Source organism: Nomascus leucogenys, chromosome 3, assembly GCF_006542625.1.
Source record: "Nomascus leucogenys isolate Asia chromosome 3, Asia_NLE_v1, whole genome shotgun sequence".
Classification (NCBI taxonomy): domain Eukaryota; kingdom Metazoa; phylum Chordata; class Mammalia; order Primates; family Hylobatidae; genus Nomascus; species Nomascus leucogenys.
In genome coordinates, this window is record NC_044383.1 from 70,413,032 (window position 1) to 70,419,557 (window position 6,526).

At 45.7% G+C, this 6,526-nt stretch overlaps 1 pseudogene; it reads left to right on the forward strand.

The window, feature by feature from the left end:
* The window catches only part of LOC115832862, a 57,144-nt pseudogene extending 50,618 nt beyond the window's left edge, over positions 1 to 6,526 (forward strand).

Genomic DNA, 6,526 nt, shown 5'->3' on the forward strand with positions numbered 1-6,526 from the left:
TATTTATTTATTTATTTATTTATTTATTTATTTTTTTTTAATTTTTCAGATGGAGTTTCACTCTTTTTTTTTTTTTTTTTTTTTGAGATGGAGTCTCGCTCTGTTGCTCAGGCTGGAGTGCAGTGGTGTGATCTGGGCTCACTGCAAGCTCCATCTCCCAGGTTCACGCCATTCTCCTGCCTCAGCCTCCCAAGTAGCTGGGACTACAGGTGCCCACCACCATGCCCGGCTAATTTTTAGTATTTTTAGTAGAGATGGGGTTTCACCGTGTTAGCCAGGATGGTCTCGATCTCCTGACCTTGTGATCCACCCCCCTCGGCCTCCCAAAGTGCTGGGATTACAGGCGTGAGCCACCGCGCCCAGCCCTCAGATGGAGTTTCACTCTTGTTGCCCAGGCTGGAGTGCAATGGCATGATCTTGGCTCACTGCAACCTCCACCTCCCAGTTTCAAGTGATTCTCCTGCCTCAGCCTCCCAACTAGCTGGGATTACAGGCATGTGCCACCACACCTGGCTAATTTTGTATTTTTAGTAGACATGGGGTTTCTCCATGTTGGTCAGGCTGGTCTCGAACTCCTGACCTCAGGTGATCTGCCTGCCTTGGCCTGCCAAAGTGCTCAGATTACAAGCATGAGCCACTGCGTCCAGCCTCCAACACCATTTATTACATAGGGAATCCTTTTCCCATTGCTTGTATCAGGTTTGTCAAAGATCAGATGGTTGTAAATGTGTGGTGTTATTTCTGAGGCCTCTCTTCTGTTCCATTGGTCTATACATCTGTTTTGAATTCTGAGTTTCCACTTTACAAATCCCACAGTTCTGCTATTTCACAGTAAGATTTGACACTAAATAAGTACATTTTTGATGGTGACAGAGTGATATCAATGTCTAAAATTTTGGTCTATCTCTCAAAATTGAGAAGATGATGAAAAGAAAGAAATTGTTGAATTAATTATACCATCAAGCTGCACCCTTTCACATTTAATTTTGGTCAATAGGTATTTTTCTGAAATACTAAACTGAAAACAAACTGAACATATTAGTAGACTGTACCTATTCTTATACTAACCACTGTGTTTTGGCCAATAACAACTGTTGAAACCATGTTCAAATAAGGCAAATCTCAAGCTATAACAATCTAGCTGTTTCTGTACCTTACTTCCATTTTCTGTATGTTGTTTTGCTTTTTCTGTCCATAAATCTTTTACCACTATGTGGCTATGCTGGAGTCTCTCTGACCCTACTCTGGATCCACAGGCTGCCCAATTTGCACATTACACTTTGCTCAATTAAACTCTGTTAAATTTAATTTCTCTTAAGTTTTTTTCTTTTAAAAGTTTTCAAATTTTTTCTGTGATCAAAAATAAATTATGTGTTTTGGGGCTTTGATTTTCTTTCTTTTCTTTTTTCTTTTTTTTTTTTTTGAGATGGAGTCTCGGTCCATTGCCTGGGCTGGAGTGCAATGGCATGATCTCGGCTCCCTGCAGTCTCCACCTCCTAGGTTCAAGCGATTCTTCCACCTTAGCCTCCAAGTAGCTGGGATTACAGGCACCTGCCATCATGCCTGGATAATTTTTGTATTTTTGTAGAGGTGGGGCTTCACCATGTTGACAAGGCTGGTCTCAAACTCCTAACCTCAGATGATCTGCCCGCCTTGGCCTCCAAAAACGCTGGGATTACAGGCATGAACTACCGCACCTGGCCTGGACTTTGATTTTCTAAGCTCATCCTTCAGCTATTTTCCTAAATTATTCCATGTTCAGTCAAAATGCTTCTGTAAGTTTTTGCTTTGTTTTGTTTTTACAGTGTCTTATTCTGTCATGCCAGCTGTAATGTAGTGGTGTAACCAATCATTGCTCACTGTTGCCTTAACCTTCCAGGCTCAAGCAATCCTCCTGCCTCAACCACCTGAGTAGATGGGACTACAGGCATGCAATACCATGCCTGGCTAATTTTTAAATTTTATTTTCATGGTCACAGGATAATACTGTGTTGTCCAGTGTTGCAGAACAGGCCCCCAAATCTGGCCATAAACTGGCCACAAAACTGGCCCTAAGCAAAATCTCTGCAGCACTGTGACATGTTTATGATGGCCATGATGCCCATGATGCAAGATTGTGGGTTTACCAGAATGAGGGCAAGGAACACCTGGCCCACCCAGGGTGGAAAACCGTGTAAAGGCATTCTTAAACCACAAACAATAGCATGAGCGATTTGTGCCTTAAGGACACGCTCCTGCTGCAGATAACTAGCCCAACTCATCCCTCTATTTTGGCCCATCCCTTTATTTCCTGTAAGGAATATTTTGTTAATCTATAATCTATAGAAACAATGCTTATCACTAGCTTGCTGTCAATAAATATGTGGGTAAATCTCTGTTTGAGGCTCTTGGCTCTGAAGGCTGTGAGGCCCCTGATTTCCTACTCCACATGCTCTGTATTTCTGTGTGTGTGTGTCTTTAATTCCTCTAGCACTGCTGGGTTAGAGTCTCCACCACTGAGCTGGTCTCGGCAGCCCAGGCTGCACTTGAACTCTTAAACTCAAGTGATTTTTCATCTCGGCCTCTTAAAGTGGTAGGATTACAGTTGTAAGCCACTGTGTGCCTCTGCAATTTCTTGAGAGGATTATTCCCACGTGTTTTATGGGCACAAATCTAAAAGAAATCTGGCTTCTATTCTTTCTCCAGGATTTCAATGATCTGTGGCAGCCAATAGTTTAATCTATGAAGGTACTTGAACTTTGGAGTTAGAATTGATCCTGAGTCTCAGCCCAGCCACTTGAATGTTTTTGTTTTTATTTTGTAATGCTGCCATCTCCCTGAATAAAACCCATGTTAGCCTGCTGGAGGATAAGATACCATGAGGAGGAGAAGCAAGGCGCTCCTGTTGACATCCTGACATCCCCAGAAGCAGAAGCTCACCATCATAAGCACAGCTGCCTAGTCCTCAAGTAGCTGATTATACATGTCTGAAGGAACACTACTGAGACCAGAAGAATGGCCCCACAGCCCAGCCTAAATTGCTGACCATTCCAATTTTGAGCTAATAAGTTTTGGATAGTTTGTTATGCTGCAATAGCTAACTAATACATGCACTCAGTGCAGATAAGATTCCAGTATTCAATGACAGGTTGATTACTAGTTACAGTCTAATAGTGGGAACCCAAAAGGTATTGATTTTTTTCCCCAGATTTTAAGTAGTATGACTTGCAACAGAATGTTCAGTAATGCAGAAATACATGTAGACATGTATGCATGTAATTGGTCCTTATACTCACACAGCCCCCACACCACAGGAAAAAACCGATGACCACAGCCTGAAAATTAGGGCCAACACCAAATAGCAAAGTAAGTTTGTCTTTAGCCAGGCACGGTGGCTCATGCCTGTAATCCCAGCACTTTGGGAGGCCAAGGAAGGTGGACCACGAGGTCAGGAGATTGAGACCATCCTGGCTAACATGGTGAAACTCTGCCTCTACTAAAAAGAAATTACAAAAAGTAGCCAGGCATGGTGGCGGGTGCCAGTAGTCCCAGCTACTTGGGAGGCTGAGGCAGGAGAATGGCATGAACACAGGAGGTGGAGCTTGCAGTGATCCAAGATCACACCACTGAACTCCAGCCTGGGCACAGAGTGAGACTCCATCTCAAAAAAAAAAAAAAAAAGAAACAAAAAACAAAAGTTTGCCTTTAATCTATTTTCTTCGTGTCTAAACATTAAAGGTCAAGACTGTGGACAGATTTGAAGACATGGAGTTTTCTTCTAATGTAGCCCTATCATTCTTTTGTTTTGTTTTGTTTTGTTTTAAGACAGAGTCTTGCTCTGTTGCCCAGGCTGGAGTGTAGTAGCATTATCTTGGCTGACTGCAACCTCTGCCTCCCAGATTCTGGCGATTCTCCTGCCTCAGCCTCCTGAGTAGCTTGGGATTAAAGTCACCCACCACCACTCATGGCTAATTTTTGTGTTTTTAGTAGAGACAGGGTTTCACCATATTGGCCAGGCTGGTCTCGAACTCCTGACCTTGTGTTCCACCCGCCTCAGCCTCCCAAAGTGCTGGGATTACAGGCTTGAGCCACCGTGCCTGGTGGCCCTATCATTCTTTGTTCACTGTACGATCTTTAGAAGAAAGGTGGGCAACAGGTGGCCAGCAGTGGTCTACCTGTGGTGATTTTATTCTTGATGCCTTCTGGTCTTCCTATGGCCACTATCTGTTCCACTCTCGGAAAAGCAAAGAGACATTTGTAGAGAGAGGCTGTCCCCTCACCACTGGCAGAAAATGGATGTTCAGACCCTTCACCTTCCTGACGTCAGAGCTGACACGTTCAATACAACAGCTATTGGCCATGTGTGGTCGGCTGCTGGGTGCCTGGAATGTCGCTGCAATTTGCTAGAAACTAAATTGCAATTTGCTAGAAAGGTAAAATACACAGTTTCAAAGATATAGTTCCAAATATATACATATTTCATTAATCATTACATATTGCTCATATATTACAATGATAATATTTTGGATATATTGGGTTAATTAAATTGTTACAACGAATTTCACCTGTTTCTTCTTCTTCTTTTTTTTTTTTTTTTTTTTGAGGAGTCTCGCTGGGTCACCCAGGCTGGAGTGCAGTGGCGTGATCTCGGCTCGCTGCAAGCTCCGCCTCCTGGGTTCACGCCATTCTCCTGCCTCAGCCTCTCTGAGTAGCTGGGACTACAGGTGCCCGCCACCACGCCCGGCTAATCTTTGTATTTTTAGTAGAGACGGAATTTCACCGTGGTCTCGATCTCCTGACCTCGTGATCTGCCTGCCTCGGCCTCCCAAAGTGCTGGGATTACTAGCGTGAGCCACCGCGCCTGGCCTCTTCTTCTTTTTTAAATTTTGTTATTTTTGAGATGGAGTCTTGCTCTGTCGCCCAGACTGGAGTGCAATGGCGTGATCTTGGCTCACCTCAACCTCTGCCTCCTGGGTTTAAGTGATTCTTCTGCCTCAGCCTCTCTAGTAGCTAGGATTACAGGCACCTGCCATTATACCCAGCTAATTTTTGTATTTTTGTAGAGACAGGGTTTCACCATGCTGGCTACGCTGGTCTTGCACTCCTGACCTTGGGTGATCCGCCTGCCTCGGCCTCCCAAAGTGCTGAGATAACAGGCATGAGACACTGCACCCGGCTTTCTTTTCTTTCACTTTTATTTTCTTTCTTCTCTTCACTTTTCTTTCTTCTTCTTCCTTCCTTCCTTCTTTCCTTCCTTCCCTCTTTCCTTCTCTCTTTCTCTCTCTCTTTCACTCTTTCTTTCTCTCTCTCTCTTTCTCTCTTCTTTTTTTCTTGAGATGGGAGTTTCACGCTTGTTGACCAGGCTGGAGTGTGCAGTGGGGCGATCTTGGCTCACTGCAACCTCCGCCTCCCTCCACCTCCCGGGTTCAAGCGATTCTCTTGCCTCAGCCTCCCGAGTAGCTGGGATAACAGGCGTCCACCACCACGCCTGGCTAATTTTTTGTGTTTTTAGTAGAGACAGGGTTTCATCATGTTGGCCAGGCTGGTCTCAAACTCCTGACCTCAGGTGATCCACCCGCCTCGGCCTCCCAAAGTGCTGGGATTACAAGCGTGAGCCACTGTGCCCGGTCCTTCTTTATTTTTAAAGTCTGGCTACTGGAAAATTTAAAGTTCACATGTGGCTCACATCTTATTTCAGAAGACTGGCTCCTTTTAAAAATCTCAGGCTGCTAGTTCAAAGGACTAGGAGCCAGGAAGGTCATAAGAGCTGAAATTTTAAAATAATTCTTTTTTTAAATTTGTGAATAGCCATGTATTATTTATAAGTGCTTATGACCTTATACACAAGGTTAAGAGAAAATACCCTCTAAGGTGGGCCTGGCTCAGCCCAGGGAAGAAGCCCTGCCTGATAAGGCTGCAGCCTAGGCTGTCACTTTCTTCACTTCGACCAGCATTTGGTCATATCTTCTGTCACTCAGGCCCTGAAGGGGCGGGCCCTTAAACCTTATCCAATCAGAGACGCAGAGCTGGGAACCGTCCAATCAGGGACACAGCTGGAGCGGCAAGGACGGCTTCCGGGATGTGGCTGGGCCATTGTTTCTCGCTGCTGCTGGAGCTCCAGGTCTCCCCTTCACTGCTCTGTGTCCTCAGCGTATGTGGCTTCGTGACCTGAAGATATTGGGAAATCCATAGCTAAGACGCCAGGGCTCCCTGAAAGCCTAGAAATGGTGAGAGTGCTGGGTCCCACATCACCAGAGGGGAAGGGGTTGCTTGGAACAGGTGGGAAGTGGCTGTGGCGGGGCTCAGGCCTCCCCGCAGTCAGCTCCACAATCTGCGCCCTAAGTTCTCCTTGCCCAGCTCGGCCTCAGTCCCCTTCAGCCGTAAGTTGGCGGCTGCACTGACAGCCGGGGCTCTGGGCGTCCTGTCTCTTCCCTGCACTGTGACTGTGCCCTGCCTGGAGCCGTCTCTGGCAGTTCTGCACCCGCAGCGCAGCGTCTCTCTCAGATTGTGCAGGGACCACCGGAGGGTCATCAGGGGAGAATCCTGA